Source organism: Mobula birostris, chromosome 7 (assembly GCF_030028105.1).
Source record: "Mobula birostris isolate sMobBir1 chromosome 7, sMobBir1.hap1, whole genome shotgun sequence".
In the NCBI taxonomy this organism is placed as follows: domain Eukaryota; kingdom Metazoa; phylum Chordata; class Chondrichthyes; order Myliobatiformes; family Myliobatidae; genus Mobula; species Mobula birostris.
In genome coordinates, this window is record NC_092376.1 from 43,803,067 (window position 1) to 43,815,449 (window position 12,383).

Genomic DNA, 12,383 nt, shown 5'->3' on the forward strand with positions numbered 1-12,383 from the left:
TGTTTTAAGTTTTAAGTAAAAAACAATTTTCAGTATGGCTGACATCTACTATATGGATGTTACTAGAATCACTGGACCTTAGCTTTGATCAGTTTTTTTAACGAATTAATTGAAATGACAGTATACTTCAAGTTTGCTTAGCATACAGAAATAGGTGGGAAAGTGAGCTGCAAAGTGGACTAAAGAAGTCTGTAAAGAGATACTGGCAGATTAAATATTATACAGAGGTATCTGGAAGAGTGAGCAGAAAAGTTAAAACATAGCCACGGTAATCATTTAGGAAACGAACAGAAGGCATGTTGACCATTGCAAAGGGGTTGGAGTACAAAAATAAAGTCTTGCTGCAATTGCAGAAGGCTTCAGTGATCTATAGAAGATATAATGTGTCTGTTTGTACTGCACAGAAGATTTACTGAACTTGAAGGCTGTATAGCGTAAGTTCACTTCTATCTAATGGCCTTGTAAGTGGTAAGAGCCATATGGCTACCTCTGTTTCTTATGTTCTCTGGTGCCTAAGCAAATAGCCATATGTTGTCAATGTGTGCAAGATATTTAATTGGTAGAAATGTGTTTCATGTTAATCTTCTGCTCATTCCAATCACCCACACACGCAAGCAACAATCAGAAATTGCTAGTTCAAAAACTATAGAAAGCACTGATGTTTCTGTTTCTCTACCTCAGAAACATTAAGATCCTTTTTATACTGATCGTCACAACACCAGAAATGTCAGAAGAAAATCTAGATGATTGACTATATGTGCATGTGCTCGATACATTTGTAAGTTATGTGCATCATTTGTCAGAATTGGGCTTATAATCTTTGACATATGTCATGAAACTTGTTGCTTTATGGCAGCAGTACAGTGCAAGACATAAAAATTACTATAACATCCAAAAAGTGCAAAAGACGAAATATGAGGTAATGTTCATGGGCCTTTCTGAAATCTGTTGGTGAAAGGTAAAAAGCTCTTCTTAAAACATTAAGAGTGGGTCCTGTATCTCCTTTCCAGTAGCAGAAATATGAAAAGGACCTGTCTTAGATGGTAGGTGTCTTTAATGATGGCTGTCTCCTCTTGAGGTACTGCCTCTTGAAGATGTCAAGATCCACACAGACTGGTCTCCCAGTGAGGAAGTTGTTGAGGGAGGTTCAGAGGCCTAGAACTGAGGGTATGATTGTGTTGAACGCTGAGCTGTAGGCAATAAACGGCAGCCTGATGTAGGTATTGCTACTGTCCAGGTGATCCAAGGCCAAGTGGAGAGCCAGTGAGATCGCATCTGCTGTAAACCTATTGTGGCAATAGGCAAATTGCAATGGGTCCAGGCCCTTGCTTAGGCAGGAGTTGATTCTAACTGTGATCAACCTCTCAAAGCACTTCATCGCAGTAGATGTAAGTGGCACTGGATGGTAGTTATTGAGGCAGCTCACCCTTTTGTTCTTGGGCACCAGTATGATTGTCATCCTTTTGAAGTAGGTTGGAACCTCGACTGCAGCAGTGAGATTGAAGATGTCCTTGAGCACTCCTGCCAGTTGGTTGGCACAGGTTTTCAGAGCCCTACCAGGTACACCATCAGAGCCTGATACCTGACAAGGGTTCACCCTCTTGAAAGATGTTCTGATGTCGGCCTCAGAGATTACAGGGTTACCAGATGCCGCAGGGATTTGCACAGGTGTAGTTTTATTCTCCCTTTCAAAGTGTGCATAGAAGGCTTTGAGTTCTCCTGAGAGTGAAGCATCACAGCCATTCATGATGTTGGGTTTCACTCTGTAGCAAGTAATAGCCTGTAAACCCTGCCAAAGCTGACATGCAAACAATTCCATCTCTAACCTCAATCGGATTTGTTGTTTTGCCTTTAAAATAGCCTTCTGTCAGTCAGACCTGGACTTCTTGTATGGTCCTCAATGCCACTGATCTAGTCCTCAGCAGACTATGAATTTGCTGGTTCATCCACAGATTTTGGTTTCAGTACACCCAGTATGTTCTCAAAGGCACACACTCATCCACATAGGTCTTGATGAAGTCAGTGACAACTTTGGCATATTCATTCTGACGTTAAGATGAATCCCTGAATATTGTCCAATCCACTGACTCAAAGCAATCCTTTAAGTGCTCCTCCACCTCCTTTAACCATACTTTCTAGGTCCTCATCACTGCTTCTGTAGTCTCTGCCTATACGCTAGGAGTACAAATACAGCCTTTCCAAAGTGTGAGTGTGGAATGGCACGGTAAGCATTCTTGATGGTGATATAACAGTGGTCAAGTTTGTTGGCTCGTCTGGTTCCACAGGTGATATGTCAGTGGTAGATATTCTGAGACTTCTTCAGGATGGCCTGGTTGAAATCTCCCACAATGATAGGGAAAGCATCTGAGTACACAGTTTCATGCCTGCTGATGCATTGCTCAGCTTCTCCAGTGCCTACCTGACGTTAGTCTGAGGTGGAATGTACACCATTACCAGGATGATAGTGGAAAACTCCCTTGGCAGATAAAATGCATGACATCTGACTGCTACACATTCCATCAGGTGAGCTGTACTGAGATAAAACCACGGGATTTATGCACCATGATGCACCATAAAGCATACTCCCACGTCTGCCTTATTAAGACTGAGCTGTCCTGTCTTTACGGAGAATGATGAAGCCACCAAGCTGCAGCACTGCATTTGAAATGTGGGGGATAGCCCTATTTCCATGAGACAAGTCTCTCTGGTTGTGCCTGTGATGGAACCTGCTGAGTCTATAACCCTGTGCAACCTCTTGCAATCCTGTGCATTGGAGGCTGCATACCAGGCTGTGATCCAGCCAGTCAGAATGCTATCCATGTTACATCCATAGAAATTTGCAAGAGTCTTTGGTAACATGCACAATGTCCTCAAATTCCTACTGAAGTAGAGCCACGGCATGATCGTATCATCATCATCCATGCAGCAGTGAGGGAACTGTGATACTCATTGTTTGTACTTTCCCATAAAGCAGACATCCCACCTCTCCTGGAAGTTCTGGGAGTCTCCCGCATATTGGCTCTCTGATGCCCGCAAATTATCTACAATATCCCAGAAATCGATTTTTTTTGAGAGTGAGCGAGAGAGCACGAGAGAGAGAGAGAGAGAGAGAGCGCGAGTAAGAGAGAGTACCATGGCAGAGTGTTCCAAAAAAAGAAAATATAAAATGTACATCACCCCAGACTACACTAAAGTGTACCCCTGCCCAATAGGGGTCAAAAATAACGACATTGTTGCTCGCTGCACTGTTTGCAACAGTGACTTTTCTATTGTCCATGGTGGGTTAAGACTGTAAAAGACATGTTGAGGTGAGTTTAACAGGTGTCATTCGTTCATTAGCATAGCTAACGTTATTTAAACTAGCTGGCTAGCTGCTAAGGAGCTACTCTATTGCAGACATCCCACCTCTCCTGGAAGTTCTAGAGTCTCCCACAAATTGATGATGCTAGCTCCCTGAGATGAGATTTTGCAGGGTAGGATGTCTGCATAAGGTGTGCCTCTTGTCCTCTTCAGTCCTCTTCTGCCCTCTTCTGCCTTGGTTTGATTGCATTTTTGTTTCAACTATGATTAATCATGAATCTTATTTGGTCATTTTTTTCAGGTAATTTACTGAACAAATCAAAATACACGTTTGTGTAATGATAATAGTTTCACTTTTTCTCAAGAAGTACTTGTTAACTGCAATAAATGTTAAAGCACAAATATCATTGGCTTGTAGATGCTTCTGTTCAACATCTACTTACACTATGAAAAGTATCTGATGTCATTTGTTACTTTTAAAATAGAATTTGTCATGCTGCGAATTGCACTGTACATGTACGTTGCAGTGTTCATTTAAGTAATTACTGTGTATGTATGTTATGGAGCACTGGCATTGCTTTACTTTGCGATAACTGGATGTACAATCTGTTTGACAATTGATTCATAATATAATTTTATTGGAATGAAGTAATTTCTGCCCAATGGTACTTAATGGTTTGTGTCATTTGTTCAAAGAGATACAACAAGTTCCATGGAAATGACAAATGGCATCAGACCCAATATCAAGGTCTGTCTTTGACATCTTAAACATCTCTCTTAAGGTCAAACATTCATTTTTTGAACAGAGCATTTTTCTTTAACATTCATAACAAACAACTGCGTATGTTAATTTAACATGGCAAAAAATTCAAAAGAGTTCATCTAGAACGTGGGACAGGTTGGACCTGTAGAGAAGAGATGACTTGCCCCTAAACTGGAGGTGGACTAATATCCTAGCAGGAAGGTTTGCTAGTGCAGTACAGGGTGTGTGTTGGGGAGGGGGGTGAGGGTTAAACAAGAGTTGCAGGGGGATGGAAACCAGGGAGCCAGAACAGATAGTAGGTTGGTCGTGGAGACAGATGTTGCTAAGACCTTAGACAAAGTCAAGAAGCAAAAGGTTGAGCATGGTGGGGCTAGTGCTCAACTATCGTTCTGAGTTCTGTATATATCAATGCAAGAAGTTTTGTAGGAAAGGCAGATGAGCTCAGAACAAGGATCAACAGATAGAGTTATGATATTGTAGCCAATTGTGACACTGGTAGCAGGAAAGGCAGAACTGGCAGCTCAATATTCTGGGGTTCTGTTGCTTTAGACATGATAGAGCAGGAGGGATTAAAGGAGGAGGGGTGGTGATACTAACTAGTCAGGGAAAATGTCACGGCAATGCTCAGTCAGGTCATACAGGAAAACTTGTCTAGTGAAGCTTTATGGGTGGAACTGATAGTTCAGTTACTACCCATCAACCATCAGGCACTTGAACAAAAGGGGATAACTACACTCATTCTATTTCTGGTGTTCCCACAGCCGACAGTCTCACTTTAAGGACTCTTTATGTTGTTATTTCATGCTCATTATTTCTTGCTATTTATTTATTTGCATTTTCACAGTTTGTTGTTCATTGATCCTGTTTACAGGTACTGTTCTATAGGTTTTCTAAGTATGCCCACAGGAAAAAGAATCTCTGGGTTGAATGTGGTGACAAGTATGCACTGAAAATAAATTTTATTTTGAACCTTGAATAAGAAATCTATGACCACGTTAATGGGGCTGTATTATAAACCACCCAACAGTCCGAGGGATTTGGTGGAGCAAATTTGTAGAGAGATCGCAGACTGCTACAAGCAACATAAGGTTGTGAAAGTGCAGTCGACCTTCATAGTCATAGTCATAGTCATACTTTATTGATCCCGGGGGAAATTGGTTTTCGTTACAGTTGCGCCATAAATAATTAAATAGTAATATGTAAATTATGCCAGGAAATAAGTCCAGGACCAGCCTATTGGCTCAGGGTGTCTGACCCTCCAAGGGAGGAGTTGTAAAGTTTGATGGCCACAGGCAGGAATGGCTTCCTATGACGCTCAGTGTTGCATCTCGGTGGAATGAGTCTCTGGCTGAATGTACTTCTGTGCCCAACCAGTACATTATGTAGTGGATGGGAGACATTGTCCAAGATGGCATGCAACTTGGACAGCATCCTCTTTTCAGACACCACCATCAGTGAGTTCAGTTCCATCCCCACAACATCACTGGCCTTACGAATGAGTTTGTTGATTCTTTTGGTGTCTGCTACCCTCAGCCTGTTGCCCCAGCACACAACAGCAAACATGATCGCACTGGCCACCACAGACTCGTAGAACATCCTCAGCATCGTCTGGCAGATTCACTAATCCGACTACCTGTAATCCAGTTCCTTCGACAATCCGGCACTGATTATGCTTAATGTGATCCTTCTGTAATTCGGCATTTTCACTAATCCGGCACTCCTCAGATTCCAATGGTGCCGAATTAGTGAAGGTCAACATGTATATGATTTTCACTTTCCACATATTGACTGGGACTCCCATACTGTGGGGTAGAGTTTGTCAAATGTGTTCAGAAGTTTCCTTAATCAGTACATAGAAGTCCTAACTAGAGAAAGTGCAATACTTGATCTGTTTGGGTATGAGACAGGGTAGGTGACGGGAGTATGTGTCGGAGAGCATTTTGCATCTAGTGATCATAATGCCAGTAGTTTCAAGGCAATTAGGGAAAAGGATAGGTCTGGTTCTCAGGTTGAGATTCTAAAATGGAGAAAGGCCAATTTTGATGGTACCAGAAAAGATCTGGCAAGTGTGGATTGGGACAGACTTGTTTTCTGTCAAAGATGTATTTGCTAAGTGGGAGGCCTTCAAAAGTGAGATTTTGAGATTACAAAGTCTGTATGTACCTGTCAGATTAAAAGGGTAAAGATAACAGGTTTAGGGAAATTTGGTTTTCAAGAGATATTGAGGCCCTGGTTCAGAAAAAAAAGGTGCACAGCAGGTATAGGCAGGTAGGAATAAATGAGGGACTTGAGAAATGTAAGAATGCAAGAGAACACTTAAGGAAATCAAGAAGGCTAAAAGAAGGTATGAGGTTGCTCTAGCAGTCATGGTGAAGGAAAATCTTAAGGGCTTCTACAGATATGTTGAGCAAAAGGATCACAAGGGACAAAACTGGTCATCTGGAACATCAGAATGGTAATCTACGTGTGAAGCCAAAAAAAATGGGAGAGATTTTAAATGATATTTTACATTTGTATTTACTTGGGAGATGGACACAGAATCTATAGGTGTGAGGAAATGTAGCAGAGAGGTCATGGACCCTATACAGATTACAGAGGAGGAGTCATTTTCTGTCTTGAGGCTAATTAGGGTGGACAAATCGCCAGGGCCTGATAGGGTGTTCCCTTGGCCCTGAGTGATGTGTGCAGAAATTGCAGGGGCCCTAACAGAGATATTTAAATCATCCTTAGTGACAGTTGAGGTATTGGAGGATAGTTAATGTTGTCCTGCTGTTTAAGAAAGGCTCTGTAAGGGGTTTCTTTTTTTATGTTACTGCTAAGGCCAATAAAATGGCTTCTTTGTTATGTTATAATAAAATTACTTCTCTGTAATGTTAACTGCTGAGTTAACGGTAACAGCTTGTTTGGGTTATGATTACTGATAGCGAGAATTGTATTCATTTGCTAACCAATTGGGATAGATGTTATTCTTTCTTGTGTGTCTGTAAGCTATTGTTTTCGCGAGCTTTGGGGAGAAGGCGCGATGGGGACAGAGAGAGGAGATGCGATGCTGTAAGCTGGGTGATGGAATGGACCCTGAGCGGGAGTCCGAGGCCCAGTGTCTTTGGCAAGGAGAGGAGACGAGGACAGGCTCGTGTGGAGCGTTTGGTCGACCAGCGAGGGTGGTCCCATTCAAGGGTCGGTGGAGTTCGGAGGACATTGACTGGAGGAAAGGGAGACCCGGTTCTGTAAGAGCTCCAACAAATTATTTGTGCACAGATCTGATAGAGTTACTGACTTGGCGCCTTTATTGTACTTGTTTCTACTAACCCATCACCAAGAAATACTTATAAAGTGTAATCATTTAATTGCATATGGTGTACTGTCTGTTATTTGGCATGGTGGGGTACAGCACACAGCATCTACACAAACTTGATTACCCAGTCTGGCGGGGCCGAAGGCTTCTCCCCCTAGACGAAAGCGAGCTGAGTGAGCCTGAGGCTTACCAGGAGGCTATAGCTCTAAGAATTGTTACATACCTTGTGGGTATCTTGTGACTGCCTTTTGATCATGATGTAATTGAGTATCTTGTGAGCATGATGTAATTGTCTTGTGATGGTGGGGCGATGTAATTTTTCCGCCAGTGTGAGGTCACGAGATGACATGTTCCCAAAAGGTATATAACGGGAAACCCCTGTTGTTACGCAGGTTAGTTCGTTGTTTAATTTGTCAGTTACTCCATTATGCCGTGTATTCATCTCATGACGCAGTTTCATTTTAAGGTGGAGTTTTACTTTGTATTGCAAGGTACAGAATCGTTGTGCCGGCAGTTTCGCCAATCGCTGCCAGTTTTTGTTTGGTGTACCTTTGATTTACCTTTACAGTCTAGTATTGGAGAGTGAAAACCTTACCAAAGTACGGGAACCCGAAAGATTGAGTAAAGTTGGTGTCGTGCGGCGGTTTCATAAAGGATCGACCTTATTGAATCTTCATTCAGAAATAGTGACCTGCATCTGGGATAACTCCTGTAAGATCAGGAAGGTTTGTGCAGTGTTCATTCGTCGGGAAAAGGTCAGTTCCTTTAAGCTGTCTTATTTCCTTCGTTGTGAATCCTTTGGACAGAATCAGCAGTAACGTCACATCTTCAAAGAAATCTGTTTTCAGAGAGGTCTCTCCTTATTGACTGTATAAATCACTTGGACTTTTGAATTTACCACTTTAAGACTGTGTTCGAATTTACCACTTTAAGAACTGTTCCAGAGTTTTGCTGTTTGTTAAATTGCTGTATAGCAGTTAATTTCCGGTTAAGTTAGTCGTCTGAATAATTTTCGCTATTGTTGAGCAGAGTTTTACAAATGTTTATGTTTGTTTATAAAACCTGTCTCAATTCTATATTCATTGTTGCTGGTCACGTGACAGAATAAACCAGGAAATAATAGGCTGGTGAGCTACTATCAGTAGTGGGAAAGTAATTGGAAGATATTCTAAGAGGCCAGATATGAGTATTTGGATAGACAAGGATTGATCAGGAATGGTCAGGATGGCTTTGTGTGGGATAGGTTGTGCCTAATCAATCTTAGAGAGTTTTTTGAGGACATTACCAGGAAAGTTGATGAAGGAAAGGCAGCGGATATTGTCTACATGGACTTTAACAAGGCACTTGACAAGGTCCTGCATTGGAAGTTGGTAAAGATGGAACCCAGTAAATGGTTGTATTTGGTTATCTCTCTGACAAGAGTTCTGTGACTAGTGGAGTGTTGTAGGGATCAGTACTTGCCATCTATATCAATGATCTGGATGATAATGTAGTAAACTGGATCCCTAGATTTGTGGATGACACCAAGATTTGGGGTGTAGTGGACAGCAAGGAAGACCATCAAAGCTTGCAGCGGGATCCAAACCAGCTGGAAAAATGGGCTGAAAAATAGCAGATAGAATGTAATGCAGACAAACGTGAGGTGTTGTACTTAGGGAAGATCAACAAGGGTAATCTTACACAGAGCGGCAGGGCACCAAGGACTGCTGTGGAACAAACAGATCTGGGAATCAAGTCCATAGTTCAGTGGAAGTGGCAGCACAGGTAGATAGGGTCATTAAGAGAGCTTTTGGCAAATTGTCCTTTATAGTTCAAAGTATTGAGTCCATCAGTCGGGATGTTACGTTGAAGTTGTATAAGATGTTGATGAGGCCAAATTTGGAGTATTGTGTGCATTTTTGGCTACCTGCCTAAAAGAAAGATGTAAATAGTGTACAGAGAAAATTTACAAGAATGTTGCCGGTACTGGAGGACCTGAGTTATAAGGAAATATTGAATAGGTTAGAACTTTATTCCCTAGGATGTAGAAGATTGAGGGGAGATTTGATAGAGGTATATACAAAATTATGAGGGGTAGAGATAGGGTACAAAACAAACAGGCTTTTACCCCTGAGGTTGGGCGAGACTATAACTAGGGGTTATGGATTAAGGGTTGAAAGGTGAAGTGTTTAAGGGAAAATGAGGGTGGCGAGAGCGTGGAATGAGATGCCAGCACTTCGTTGAAAGCGATTTTGATTTAAATGTTTAGGAGAAGTTTGGATAGATACGTGGACGGGAAGACGAGGCAGTTTAAATGGTTCAGCTTGGACTGGATAGGCTGAAAGACCTGTTTCTGTACTGTTAGTTTTCTATGACTCGATGACTCTATTGTGTCAAGGAGTCATACCACATGTTAACAAGCCCCTTGGCCAAACTCATCCACACTGTCCAGGTAGTATACCTGAGTGAGTTCTATTTGGCCCATATTCCTCTAAGTCAAAATCAATGTACGATATTTATGTCTTTTTGCCAGGGTTGTCGAGTCTAAAACAAGAAGGCGTAGGTTTAAGGTGAGAAGGGAAAAATTTAAAAGAGTCTGAGGAGCAACTTTTTACATACTGAGGATGGTTTCACAATATTTATATATTTTATTATTATAAAAGATAATACTTACAAAAAAAGTAAGTAACATCCTTGTGAATCTTTTCTGTACCCTTTCCAGCTTAATGACATCTTTTCAGCAGCAGGGTGATCAATACTCCAATAAGGGTCTCAGCAGTGACTTGTACAGTGGTAACATGATGGCCCAAGCCCTGTACCACTGAATATAAATGTGCCAAATGCTGCTGTCACCACCCTGTCTTCCTGTTTCTCCACTGTTAGAAACTATGTGGCTATAACTATGAGCCTAGATCTCTGTCTTCCACAGAACTCTACAGGGCCCTGCCGTTTACTATATAAGCTCTTCCATGGTTTAATTTAACAATGTGCAAAATCTGACACTTGTCTGACTGAGTTAAATTCCATTTGTTATTCTTTGGTCCACTTCCCCAGTTGACCGAGATGCATTAGGTAGATTACTAGCTTAATTAAAATAACATTGATTTCTTTTGTCACACAAAGAACAGCATATGGGCATGTTGCAATTTTTGAGAATCTCATGGATTATACGATTTCTGCTAAATTGTTCTCATTTACTGCAATGGAATTATTCAATTTGGTCTTTGTAGCGTGATTTTCCATTGATCTAATTGCAGGAGTGGTTAAATAAAACTGATCAGAAAATCTTAAGTTATAAAATCTTGTAAAGCACTTTCTTCTGAACTAGTGTTTATGTCATCAGAGAAAACATTTATTCCAGCAGGTTTTTAAATTGCTGTTCAGACTGCCAGCTGCTGGATGTCAGAATCAGAATCAGGTTTATTATCACTGGCATGTGACATGAAATTTGTTAACTTAGCAGCAGCAGTTCAATGCAATACATAATCTAGCAGAGAGAGAAAATATAATAATAATAAATAAAATAAAACATAATAATAAATAAGTAAATTAATTGCGTATATTGAATGGATTTTGAAAAAATGTGCAAAAACAGAAATACTGTATATTTTAAAAAAAAGTGAAATAGTGTCCAAAGCTTCAATGTCCATTTAGGAATCGGTTGGCAGAGGGAAAGAAGCTGTTCCTAAATCACTGAGTGTGTGCCTTCAGGCTTCTGTACCTCCTAACTGATGGTAACAGTCATGCCCTAGTGCTGGAGGTCCTTAGTAATGGACGCTACCTTTCTGAGACACCACACCCTAAAGATGTCCTGGATACTTTGTAGGCTGGTGCCCAAGATGGAGCTAACTAGATTTATAACCTTCTGCAGCTTCTTTCGGTCCTGTGCAGTAGCCCCTCCAGAGCAGACAGTGATGCAGCCTGTCAGAATGCTCTCCATGGTACAACTATGGATGTAGAAGTTACAGTAGATTGCAATTGTAAGTTGAGTGACATGGCATAGGCTTCATGCCAACAATAAGTCATAATTCTGTTAAGACATCACCTGAGACTGGTAACTTAAAATTTAAAAAATGAAAGAAAAATTATTCAAAACAGTTATGGCTTGAATAATGGCTTTGTGATTTCATTTAAGGACATATGCTTGTCCTCAAGGTTTGATGAAAACATATTCAGGAAAATGGCTTACAAAATAAGGCAAAAGGCAAATTTGGTAACCTACACAATGCTTAAAAGTTCAATTTACAAGAGAGCTAAATTTAAAACAATTTTACATTTTGTTGTAGATCGTTTTTATATTTTGAATTCTTTAGCCAAAATTCCCTTACCATAAAATGTGGCAAAATTGTTATTTTTAGGTTAACACTTTTATAGTTATTACAGACAATTTCAAAATTTTATAATATGTATGAAGTGATGCATTGTGGCCAATGAAGGACATTTGTTCTGGATTTAAAATTCAGAACTGGTGGCTTGAGAATACTATGTGTTTGCTATGTTGGATAAAGTGATTTATATTTGCTGCTCAGGGGAATTCATGAGCTTGTTGTATTAGGTGTTTTAAATGTTTGCTTCAGCACCATAATGGAAATGCAGAATCACATTTCATTTAAGGATTTTTTAAAATCTCATTTTAAAAATTTCAGCCTTCTGGTTTATCCTCCCATCTTTGGTTGATACTGATACAATTGGCTGAATGCAGATACAGTTCTTTCCTTTACTCCTTTCTCTTGAGTGAAGAGACTGTATTATCTGTTTGGATCTTTGCAATGACAACTTTACGCAGTGGATCAAAGGTGGAAGCTAGCCCCAAGAGTCATGCAGCTGTGAATGCTTTCTCTAAACATTCATTGTTCTGTGGGGATATCATTTGCCAAACAAACAACCAGCTTGTCACTGACATCTCTATGCCTAGAGATGCTTTGCTTTCTTTCTTTTGCTTGTAATAGAAGCTCACCTCCATTTTATTCTAGTGGGATTTCTTTACTTCCTCCTTTTCTGTTGTGGCTGGGAGGTCCAGAGCTGTTCCATTGTATGAAGCTGGTC

The 12,383-nt window shown here is 40.6% G+C and overlaps 1 protein-coding gene across 7 annotated transcripts in view; it reads left to right on the forward strand.

Moving 5' to 3' along the window:
- The window catches only part of LOC140200153 (spermatogenesis-associated protein 13-like), a 256,449-nt gene that overhangs the window by 126,299 nt on the left and 117,767 nt on the right, over positions 1-12,383 (forward strand). The window contains exon 1 of one of the 7 annotated variants that reach the window (XM_072263030.1): positions 372-434. The exons of the other annotated variants lie outside the window; for them this stretch is intronic. The gene's annotated coding sequence lies outside the window, so the exon portion shown is untranslated. Of the gene's footprint in view, positions 1-371; positions 435-12,383 lie in introns of those variants that run through there. 7 annotated transcript variants of the gene reach the window in all.